This window comes from Artemia sp. Qi Xiang Cuo, chromosome 10 (assembly GCF_049724085.1).
Source record: "Artemia sp. Qi Xiang Cuo chromosome 10, ASM4972408v1, whole genome shotgun sequence".
Taxonomy (NCBI): Eukaryota; Metazoa; Arthropoda; class Branchiopoda; order Anostraca; family Artemiidae; genus Artemia; species Artemia sp. Qi Xiang Cuo.
In genome coordinates, this window is record NC_142803.1 from 31188835 (window position 1) to 31201894 (window position 13060).

The window sequence follows — 13060 nt, forward strand, 5'->3', positions numbered from 1 at the left end:
AAAAAAAAACAACTTTTGAGCTTCCATATTTCTGGATTCTGTGAGCTTTTGTGCTAAAGAAAACATTTTAATGGTAGAAGAACAGCATAAGAAATTTAAAGTTGACTTTAATAAACATGAAAACAAAATGATATTGGAAGCTCTGAAAAGAGCTGGAAAGTGAGAGTAAAAAGACCATATGTGGGCTCTTTTTGGATCGGCTTCACTATCCAAATAGCCCAGAATCTAAAAACTCCGACAGGTGAAGCCCCAGATCTAGATTGTGTATGTATGTATGTATTTATTTATGACCCATCATACAAAAAGAGAAAAGAAAGATGGAATACATTCAAAACAAAGAAAAGAGAAGAAAATCAAACAATCAAAAGCAAAAACCAACATTTAACATCAAAAAATGAAATTTTGCTATTCATGGCCAGTTTCCTTACTGCACATATGAGCATTAAGCTCACATTGCTATGAACCAGATCTTATAGGCTATATTTTCATATAAGGTACGAGTTACGAGTCCACGGGGGGACTCGCAGTAGAAACTTAGCATATCAAAAAAACGAATGCTTCATTCTAAGACGATCAAATTCACTAAATATTCGGTAAAACGGCACTAGATAAAGAATATGTGGCAGGGCTACACTATTATAAATCCTTGCGAGACGCTCCATATGAACGACGGATTTTACTCTCCATATTTTCCAACATTAGTTGCTTAGTTTTCTTAAGATTCTTACCAATTGAGAGATCAAGATATGTCAACTTATCGCAAGGCTTTACTCCAATACCATTCAAATCTATAGATGCATCATCAACTCTAGTCACACCTAACTCACTGAAAATAAATACTTCACATTTTGCTGCGTTTAGGGAAAGCCCAATTTCACGGTAATTTTCAGAAATTTCTCGGAAACATTTTTCTAACCCGCTAGTTGTTTTAAGAACATCATCTGCATAACAAAGTATAGATAATTCAATCCCTTTATAAATGCAACACGAAGAAAGTTGGCACTGAGCTGGCAGCGTTGCATTATTATGTATTGTGGGTGAAGTAATCGCACCCTGTTTAACCCCAATGTGAATTGGTATTTCTTTGGTCAATAAATCATTTCCAAGAATACATATTTTAGCTTTAATATGGTAGTACATGCAAAAGATAGGTCTAACTAAATCTGGCAATACTCCACGGTTCAAAAGCTCATTCATTGCTTGGGGATGCAATAGCGAGTCAAACGCTTTACAAACATAATACGTTCCAAGGGCTGAGGTCCCATCAGACTAATCTGCATCAATCAATAAATTACACAAACATTTTAGAGCATGGAAACACCCCAGCTTAGGCTGGAATCGGAAATAATAAGGAGGCGTATAACAAGTAGAAGGTAGACTATTAATTATAAGCAATTCAAAAATCTTAGCAAATACACTTGAAACAGTAATGGGTCGGTACGACGAAAACTCACATGCATCCTTCCCTTTTTTAAGGATTGGTAAAATAAGACCTAAACAAAAAGAATCCGGGACCACACCACTGCAAAAACCATTTGGTAAAGCAACGAAAGATGACAAAACAGCTTATCAGACGCATTTTGAGAATGAAGGGCATATATACCATCACAACCCATTGATTTTTTCTTTTTAAGCTTTCGTATAACTTCACTCAAGTATTTGGTACTAACTAAAAAAATGTTTTTAAAAAAATGTTTAAAATGTTTGAAAAAACATGTTTTTTTTAAAAGATTTTTTTTAAAGATACTACATTTTTTCAAAATAGTTATAAAAAAAAGATAAAGAAAACCCCGGACTGACGCAACCTCTGAGAGCCCGGGAGCAAATTTTTTAAGTCATAGTAGGGCACATAATGTATAAACTTCAGAGGGGCCTCGTTTGATTGGAATTTGAAAGTTCTAGTTTCTTTTTCAAGAGTTAAAAGTGATCAGAGGGTGTTCTTCCCTCCCCTCCACGCCTTCTTTTCTCCAAATGCATCCGATCAAAATTTTGTGACAGTCTTTCTTTTCAAAATAGTACAAAGATCAGATAACAAATATTTTGAAGTCAACACAACCCCCCAGAGCTGGGGAAGAAGGGATGTAAGTTAATCCCAGGGGGCATATTAGGTTTTTACAGAAGAGTGGTCACATAAACTTTGGAGGGGGCTCAAATGATTAGAATGTGAAAGTTTTAGTTCACTTTTTAAGTGTCAATGTAATTGGATGGTAACTGCCACCGCCCAGTCCCACATTCTTTTTTCCCCAAATATATTCGATCAAATTCTTAAGATAGTGATTTGGTTAAAAATAAACCAATGATCAGACAACAAAACTGCGGAGTGGACACAGTTCTTAAGAGCCTTGGGGCAAGTGTTGTAAGTTATGACCCGGGGCATATAAGGTTTTTATAGAAGGGGTGGTCGTTTAAACTTCGGAAGAGGCTTATTTGATTAGAAATTAGAAGCTCTAGTTACAGTTTAAGAGTCAAAAGTAATCAAAGGGCAACAAATACCCCCCTCCTCCCCCCACTTGACAGTGGTAGATTGATACCAGTGGTGTTATTCTAAGAATATTCGATAACCTATTTTTTTAAAAATCTGACAAAAAGAAAGGGAACATTTTCGATTTCGAAGCAATTTAATTGTGTTTGAGCATAATTACAATGTATGAGCGTTAATATACAATGTGTGAGCATAATTACACTGTGTGAGCGTTAATATATGCTCGTCACATCATCACTGTTTAAATAAAAAGAACTATAACAGCGAGAATGCTCAACGCTTAAGAGAGCGTAAGAAAATACACAAGGAAAGTAACTCTTTGTACATTATTAGAGACTCAAATGGTTCAAGAAACCGTATAAGAGTGCTTTTAAAAGCACAACAAAAAGATAAACATTTATATTTATTTAAAGGAAGAGATGTAAGACGATATGCACTGCTAAATTATGTAAGGAACTATCCTGTAGTATCGTTATGGTAAATTTTCAATTTGATCGATGAATGTTCCTCCAAAAAGAGTTTTCTTGTGATTTCCAATAAAATTCTACACCTAATATTGAATAAAGAACGAACAACGGGGCGTACAAGATCATACGCCTATTTCTAGGTCAATGACAGGGCTAGAAATCTAATCGGCAGTGACATCAGACCAGATTTCTGGGAACGTTAGGTTTGAATTTACGTAATATGCTTATCGAGCTATGTATGATCTGTTTGTCACCTTAAAACATTGTTTGTAATATTTGTGCTTCAAACCTAAGATAACACTTCGTTTCAAACGAAACTCAGAGAAGAGAGAAAGTAACAAAATGAAAAATAAAATCAAAAAGGGTGAAAAAACGAGGATTTTGTCAGCCAGCGAACCATGAAGAAGACAAAATATAAGCAAATATTTCGACAAGGACCTCCGCCAAGTCGTCCTCAGTGCTAAACAAAAAAAAAAAAGACAATAAAAAAAAAAAACGAGAATCTAACCTTTCGAAGTTTCCTGTACAAAGACAGAATAGACACTGAATAAAAAAACAGGCAGGAATCAATGAAAATGAAATTTACCAAAATGATTGTGTAAGGATCTTTCGTCTTGCATTAATTTTGCCTGGTCTACAATTTCGGTTTTCATTAGATATGCAAATAGGTTCTTTTAAGTTTTTTCGGGTGAAAATATTGATTGAGTCCTTCAAGATTAAACTGTCGTAAATTGGGCTTAATGAAATTTCTCCAGTATCTCTATTTATTGCTAAATTTTGGTTCATATATTTTTTTATCTCAATTACCTCCTTAAAAGTTTGTGGTACGCCATGAACAGTTGATATTAAAGTTGCCTCGTCCTTAAGGTTGCCTCCAAATTTAATATCAACTCTTAATGGCGTACCACAAACTTTTAAGGAGGTAATTGAGATAAAAAAATATATGAACCAAAATTTAGCAATAAATAGAGATACTGGAGAAATTTCATTAAGCCCAATTTACGACAGTTTAATCTTGAAGGACTCAATCAATATTTTCACCCGAAAAAACTTAAAAGAACCTATTTGCATATCTAATGAAAACCGAAATTGTAGACCAGCCAAAATTAATGCAAGACGAAAGATCCTTACACAATCATCTTGGTAAATTTCATTTTCATTGATTCCTGCCTGGTTTTTTATTCAGTGTCTATTCTGTCTTTGTACAGGATACTTCGAAAGGTTAGATTCTCGTTTTTTTTTTTCTTCTCGTTTTTTTTTCTTCTCTTTTTTTTTTTTGTTTAGCACTGAGGACGACTTGGCGGAGGTACTTGTCGAAATATTTGCTTATATTTTGTCATCTTCATGGTTCGCTGGCTGACAAAATCCTCGTTTTTTCACCCTTTTTGATTTTATTTTTCATTTTGTTACTTTCTCTCTTCTCTGAGTTTCGTTTGTCATGTATAGCCAGTGTGGTCTAAGAATGTAATAACAGTTCGTTTGAAAGTATTGAGGAACAAATACCAGATAAAAATAGATGATATTGGTGTTATTGCTAAGCAAATTTATAACGTAAGTTATTTTTATAAATAATTAACTGAGATGTTTTTCTGGTAAATTTTTACCAAAAAATATTATTGACTTACGAATAAAGTGGTCATTCCACTCGGTGCCTTTTTTTTATACTTTTTATGAATATAATAATAATTTTTTGTCGGAAATGAATTTTACCCCCACCCCTCTGTATTCTAGTTCCGGGTATATATTTGCACATTAGAGGGGGGGGGGGGGTTGCATAAAGCGTATTTTAAAGTAACCCAGCTAGCATTTTTTCTCTGAACACATTGATTTTTTTTCTACTAGGCTAGCTTTTGGAAATGTCATTTGGCCAAAATTTTAGACCTATAAACTGCGTGTCAACGAGCTTTTTTTCTATCTAATTATAGGTCTATATAGTGGGAACATGCTTTCATACCTATATTTTTGGATTTTATAACATTAGCTCTACGACATATGCTTTAGGAATAATGTGTTTGCATTGCAATAATACAGAATCCTAATGAAACATTATTTCAATGAAAATATATTTTTTATGTTTTTATTCATATAATATATTTTTATAGTATTATTTTTTATGTATTTAATTTGCCATACATTAAGGATCTGTAGGGAAGAAAGCAAATTGACAATAAATACGATGGCACTGCAAGGAACAAATAATGTAAGTTTCAAGTTTTATCGATATTTTCAACTACACCTTCTACGCTCTATATACAGGGCGAGAATACAAGACCCTCTATAGAATAAAGCGAACTACCAATAAAGTTGATGACCACGCAGGGAGCAGTTAATGTGAGTTAAATTCATCGTCATTTTTGCTAATGATATTTCTCCTACAAGGAACAGTCAATTTGAATGACAAGGATTGCCCTTTACTAACATTTTATTCCTTCGAACTCATTGAACATAAAAAAATAAAATCAGTTTCTATTTCTATATTGTTCATTTTCTCAAATACGAACTTTAATCATTCTTAAAGAATACTGAATAATAAAAAACTACTGTTTATCAGTATTAAATTATTAAATTAGCTATTTTTTCAATGAGATAAATCGTCAATGATGTGATTTGGTAAAAATTTAAAATACAAATATCTCAATTAATTACTCATAAATAAAACTTCCGTTATAAATTTGCTTAGCAATAACATCAATATCATTCATTTTATCTGGTGTTTGTTCCTCAATGCTTTTAAACGAACTGTTATCTTAGTTTTGAAATACAAACATTATAAACAATATGTCACGGTGATAAACAGATAATACATAGCTAGATAAGCATATTATGTAAATTCAAAGCGACCGTTCCCAGAAATCTGGTCTGATGTTACTCCCGGTCGGATTTTTAGCTCTTTCATTGACCTAGAAATAGGCACTTGATCATGTCCCGGTCGGAATGAATAGACTTGTGGTTTCTAGCCCTGCCATTGACCTAGAAATAGGCATGTGATCATGTCGCGGTCAGAATCAATAGACAATACCAGTGGTGTTATTCTAAGAATATTCGATAACCTACTTTAAAAAATCTAACAAAAAGAAAAGGAACATTGTCGATTTCGAAACAATTTAATTGTGTGAGCATAATTGCAACAATAATATAATGCACATATTCAATTACCGATATAACTTATTGTCTTTAATATACTCCACTATTGCATTTACAGCACTTTGAAGTCTATGTAAATGTACTATATCAACTTGGGGTAATTCCAAATTGAATAATGGAATATTCGATTTGCATATTACAATTAAAAGTTTATCAGTAGGTACATTGCCTGTCACGTATAGTGCTGTCACACCGAAAAAACTACATATTTCTCTAACTTCCTGTTGTACCGTGGATAGATTCTTTCCTCCTTCATAAAATGGGGGGATAACTCTATTATATAAGTCTAGTTTGTTTATAATCTGTAATTTCATACTCCACTTGTCTCTATTGTAAGCATACATTTTATAGTTGATGTGGCAGTGATAGCAAGAGACATCACTATGATCTGTAACCAACAATATAAATGCACAGTGAAAAATTACACCGCTAGCTGACTTCTTGAAACCAATGAGTTCACAATCGAGAACACCATACATCTTTGAAGTTTCCGTATTATATTGATTCAACTGATAATCAAATTTAATTTATTGACTGAGATACAAAAGAATCAAACACCAAAGGTATAAAGTGTGAAACCATAACAAACAATTATACCGTAGGTTGATTTCCATGGAGAAATTGCGACAAACAGATAATACATTGTTCGATAAGCATATTATGTAAATTCAAAGCTAACGTTCCCAGAAATCTGGTCTGATGTCAATCCCGATTGGATTTCTAGCCCTGTCATTGACCTAGAAATAGGCGTATGATCTTGTACGCCCCGTTTTTCGTCCTGTATTCAATAATGGGTATAGAATTTTATTGGAAATCCCAAAAAAACGCTTTTTGAAAGAATAGTCATCGATCAAATCGAAAATTCACCATAAGGATACTGCAGGGTAGTCCCATGCATAATTTAGCAGTGCATATCGGTCTTGCATCTCTTCCTTCAAATAAACGAAAATGTTTATCGTTTTGTTGTGATTTTATAAGCACTCTTGTACGATTTCTTTCACCATTTGAGTCTAATAATATGCAAAGGGTTATTTTCTTTGTGTATTTTTTTATGCTCACTTAAGCGTTGAGTATTCTCACTGTTATAGTTCTCTTTATTCAAACTTTGATGATGTGACGAGGATACATTAACGCACGAGTGATTGAAACACACCTTGTCTAAATCAAACGTATTAAATATATCGTCTGGCTCATTCTTTAATGTTAGAATATCATCATATACATGTGGTGTAGGGGCAGATTTCGTTGAATTAGCTTGCATCGGTTTTAGAGGGGTTCCCTAAAAGAGATCACACAATGCCTTTACTTCTTCTCAAAGAAAATGCGCCCCAAACACTATCATCATCATCATCATCATCATCAATAAAATACTATAATGAAAAGAACATAATCGGAAGAAGCCATCGGAATAAATGTTTATTCAGTTCTAATTCTATTCATGTTTGATTTAAAGTTCTAGCTCTTTACTTTTACTTGAAAAATATGTGAAAAAATCAATGTTTAGATAGCAATTTCGTATTTCAGAGCCAAAATATTAGTTTTAATAGGGGCTTAGAAATGCATACCAACTAAATATTTATTTGGTCAATACTTTTGTATTTTACAACATCTATTTTTTGGTACAAGTAACACCGCTTGTGTCAAAAAATTTTTCTTTTCCACAAAGATGTAAGTAATATTTAAGATTGTATTTATTTTTGTTACATGTATACCAATTGACTGTTACATATGAGACCAATGTTCAAATCATTTTAATAATAGATGAATTTAGACAGAAAAAAATAAAGTGAAAAGGTATATTTCGTTGAAAAATAGCTAACTTAATAATTTAATACTGTTAAAAGATGTTTTTTTCTTCAGTATTGTTTAAGAATGATTAAAGATGCTATCTGAGAAATTGATCAATACAGAAATAGAAATGTGTTTTATTTTTTTATGTTCAATCAGTTCAAAGGAATAGAAGGTTGGTGAAGGGTAATCCTCGTCTTTCAAATTGACTGTTCCCTTTTGGAGAAAAAATCATTAACGGAAATGACGGTAAATCTAAGTCACATTAACTGCTTCCTGCGGGGTCATCAACTTTATTGGTAGTTCGCTTTCTTCTATAGAGGGTCTTGTAGTCACGCCATGTATTTGTTACATGTATACCAATTGACTATTACATACGAGGCCAATGTTCAAATCATTTTAATAATAGATTAATTTAGACAAAAGAATTATAATGAAAAGGTATATTTCATTGAAAAAAATAGCTAACTTAAAAATTTCATACTGATAAACAATGTTTTTTTTTTCTTCAGTATTGTTTAAGAATGATTAAAGATGGTATCTGAGTAATACAGAAATAGAAACGGATTTTCTTTTCTTATGTTCAAACAGTTCGAAGAAATAAAATGTTAGCAAAGGGCAATCCTTGTCATTCAAATTGACTGTCCCCTTTGGACAAAAATCATTAGCAGAAATGACGGTGAATTTAACTCATATTAACTGCTTCCTGCGTGGTCATCAACTTTATTGGTCGTTCGCTTTCTTCTATAGAGGGTCTTGTATTCTCGCCATGTATATAGGGCGTAGAAGGTGTTGGTGAAAATGTCGATAAAATTTAAAACTTACATTATTTAGTCCTTTCAATGCCATCGTATTCATTGTCAATTTGTTTTCTTCTTCTTTACTGGTCTTTAATATCTTAAAAGGAATATCTATCGGAACCCATCTGCTAAAAAATTGAACTTCATCCTCAGGAGTGTGTATTTTATTCGAAAGTATCTCACATTTAAAATGTGATAGCCCTGGCTAGCCAGGCAATCGTAGGCCCACCAACAGTCACTGATAAGTGTTGTCCCTGGCAGGATTCGGTTTTGGATAATTCCCAACAGCCTGGCACTACTTCTATCCGGTACAGAAACAATGAATGAATTACCAGTCCCTTGCTCTATTCCACCAAATACCCAAACACCCTTGACAATCCGACCACAATTATATTTGCGCTTTCCAAATTTGGCTTCATCTATCTCAACACTGACTTATTCTCCTCCCAACTGAGCGGAGTTTGAATGACATTTGTACATAAAAACATCTCTGCAGAACTGGCTCCAATCCACAAAGGTTTTCGTAAAATAATTAACAAAATTGATCATGAAATCCTCCCTTGGTGGCTGTATTTAAAGCCAAATCATAAAAAAACGGAAACTTTTTAGCGGAGAAAGGCGTTAACCATCCATTCATGTTTTGTCATTGATTGATTTGGAAAAATTACATTTAACCTGAGAATATTCGCGGACACCTCGGATAGGTATAAGCCTAGACTCCTGGCAACGGAACGAATTTCTATATTCACGCAAATCTGGCCACAGTTATTACAATTCCCGCTTCTCAATAAAATGCCATGGTTATAATACAACTCTAAAACTGCCTCAACATTAGAAAATTGAATAATACCACAACAGAAATTTTTTAACAAAAATTGCAGGACATATTTCAATAATTGTCATTTATAGACTGAAGCTACAACTTGTTATATCATTTGCGGCTTTCACAATTGTTTCATCATTAAAGGGCGGGGAATAGTCAAGCAAAGATAACAGTGAGTTGGGTCATGAATATTTTGGAAAGATGGGTCAACTTGTATGCGTTTTTGTGCATTTGAAATAGTTGCTTCCTAACAGATGAAAATATAATAGTGTTGGGCCCACATGGTTGACCCAACGATTCGGCTTGTTTAGTCTAAGGTTGCATAAATTTCATTTTGGCAGAAACTTCCGTTACTGATGTTTGTTCAAGAAAACTTAAATGAAAGATCACATTTACTTTATACTAGGATGTTTTTGTTTTTAGTTAACAACATTTCCAGTTACATTCTATAATTTTTTAGTGGCCCTATACCTAGAGAGAATTATTTTCTGACTTCAAACCGTCCAAAGTCCAGGGTAGTTTCTTGCATAATTTAGCAGTGCATATCGTCTTGCATCTCTTCATTTAAATAAATGAAAATGTTTATTTTTTTGTTGTGCTTTTATAATCACTCTTGTACGATTTCTAGTACCACTTGAGTCTCTAATAATATGCAAAGGGTTGTTTTCCTTGTGTATTTTTGTATGCTTTCTTAAGCGTTGAGCCTTCTAACTGATAGTTATTTTTATTCAAACTGTTATGATGTTACGAGGATACATTAACGCACGAGTGATAAAAACACACCTTGTCTAAATCAAACGTATTAAATATACCGTCTGGTTCATTCTGGACTGTTAGAATATCATCATATGCATGTGGTGTAGGTTTGGACTTCGTTGAATTAGCTTATTGTATCATTGGTTTTAGGGGGGCTCCCTCAACAAAATCGTACAATGCCTTTGCTTCTCCACTCAGGAAATGCGCCCCAAACACTATCATCATAATCATCAATAAAATCCTATAATAAAAAAAACATAATCGGTAAAAGCCAAGGTTTTACTTGGAACAAAACAGTGACGTATAAAAAAATTAGAAATAAATTGCAAAATAGGGATCAAGTTCATAACACTGTGCCAGGTGATCTCAACTCTTCTCGAAGCTATCCCTTTTTCCGCACTATCGTTACATTCTGTGAGCTGTGCTTCTTCCTCTTCGGTTAATGGAAAAGCACTCCATATATTGCGTACTGGTTTAGGTGTTTTTTTTTATTTTCAGTTCGAATTATTTGGGTTTCTTGGGTTGCTTGAATGTTGTTGAAGGATTTTCATTAAATATTAATTTAATATAAGTAAATTGAAGTTGAAACGTTGAATGTATAATAAATTTTACATAATCGGAATAAATACTAATTCAATTCTAATTCTATTTATGTTTGATTTAAAGTTCTTGCTCTTTACTTTTGCTTGAAAAATATGTTAAAAATCAATATTTAGATAGATATATCATATTTCAGAGCTAAGCTCTCAGTTGTAATAGGGGTTCCAGAAATGCATGCGAACTAGAGGTATATCTGGTCAATACTTTTGTATTTTACAATCTCTATTTTTTGCTACAAGTAACAACGCTTGTGTCAGAAACTTTTTCTTTTCCTCATAGATGTAAGTAATATTTACGATTGCATTTTTTTTTTTACATGTATACCAATTAACTAATACATACGAGGCCAATGTTCAAATCATTTTAATATTAGATGAATTTAGACAGAAAAAAATATATGACGAAAAGGTATATTTCATTGATAAGGTTTATTTCATTGAAAAGATATGTTTCATTGAAAAATAGCTATCTTAATAATTTAGTACTGTTAAAACAGTGGGTTTTTTTTCTTCAGTATTGTTTAAGAATGATTAAAGATGCAATCTGAGAAATTGATCGATGCAGAAATGGATTCTCTTTTTTATGTTCAAACAATTCAAAGGAATAGAATTTTAATAAAAGCCATCTCATATTTCAGATCTAAAATCTTAGGTGTAATATGGATTTAGAATTGCATACCAACCAAATGTATATTTGGTCAATACTTTTGTAATTGACAATATTAATTTTTTGCTACAAGTAACACAGCTTGTGTCGGAAACTTTTTCTTTTCCACATATATGTAAGTAATATTTAAGATTGTATTTTTTTTTGTCACAAGTATACAAATTGACTATTACACACAAGTCCTATGTTCAAATCATTTTAATTATAGATCGCTTTAGACATAAAAAAAATATAATGAAGTGGTATATTTCATTGAAAAGGTATATTTCATTGAACAAATAGCTAACTTAATAATTTAACACTGTTAAACAGTGGGTTATTTTTTCTTCAGAATTGTTTAAGAATGATTAAAGAGGCTATCTGAGAAATTGATCAAAACAGATTTAGAAATGGATTTTTTTTCTTATGTTCAAATAGTTCAAAGGATTAGACTGTTAGCAAAGGGCAATCCTTGTCCTTCAAATTGACTGTTCCCTTTAGGAGGAAAAATCATTAGCAGAAATGACGGTGAATTTAAGTCACATTAACTGCTTGCTGCGTGGTCAGTGCTGCTTGCAGTGCGTTTCTAGCCCTGCCATTGACCTAGAAATAGGCATGTGATCATGTCGCGGTCAGAATCAATAGACAATACCAGTGGTGTTATTCTAAGAATATTCGATAACCTACTTTAACAAATCTAACAAAAAGAAAAGGAACATTGTCGATTTCGAAACAATTTAATTGTTTGATCATAATTGCAACAATAATATAATGTACATATTCAATTACCGATATAAATAATTGTCTTTAATATACTCAACTATTGAATTTACAACACTTTGAAGTCTATGTAAATGTACTATATAAACTTGGGGTAAGTCCAAATTGAATAAGGGGATATTCGATGTGGACTTGTCCCATAAAAGTTTACTAGTTGGTTTGTTGCCTGTTAAGTTACAGATGACTATTACTCCGAAAAAAACATCATATTTCTACAACGTACACTTGAACCGAAGATAAATAAGTACCACCATTACTGAATGGGGGATCCCTCTATCATATAAGTCTAGTTTGTTTATAATCTGTAATTTTATACTTCACTTCTCTCTATTGTAAGCTTACATTTTATAGTTGATGTGGCAGTGATAGCAAGAGACAACACTATGATCTGTAACTAACAATATAAATGAACAGTGAAAAATTACACCGCTAGCTGACTTCTTGAAACCAATGAGTTCACAATCGAGAACACCATACATCTTTGAAGTTTCCGTATTATATTGATTCAACTGATAATTAAATTTAATTTATTGACTGAGATACAAAAGAATCGAACACCAAAGGTATGAAGTGTGAAACCATAACAAACAATTATACAGTAGGTTGATTTCTATGGAGAAATTGGTACAAACAGATAATACATTGTTCGTTAAGCATATTATGTAAATTCAAAGCTAAGGTTCTCAGAAATCTGATGTTGTCACTCTCGATCGGATTTCTAACCCTGTCATTGACCTAGAAATAGTCCAAGCAAGGTGGCGTCAGTGTTTTTAGC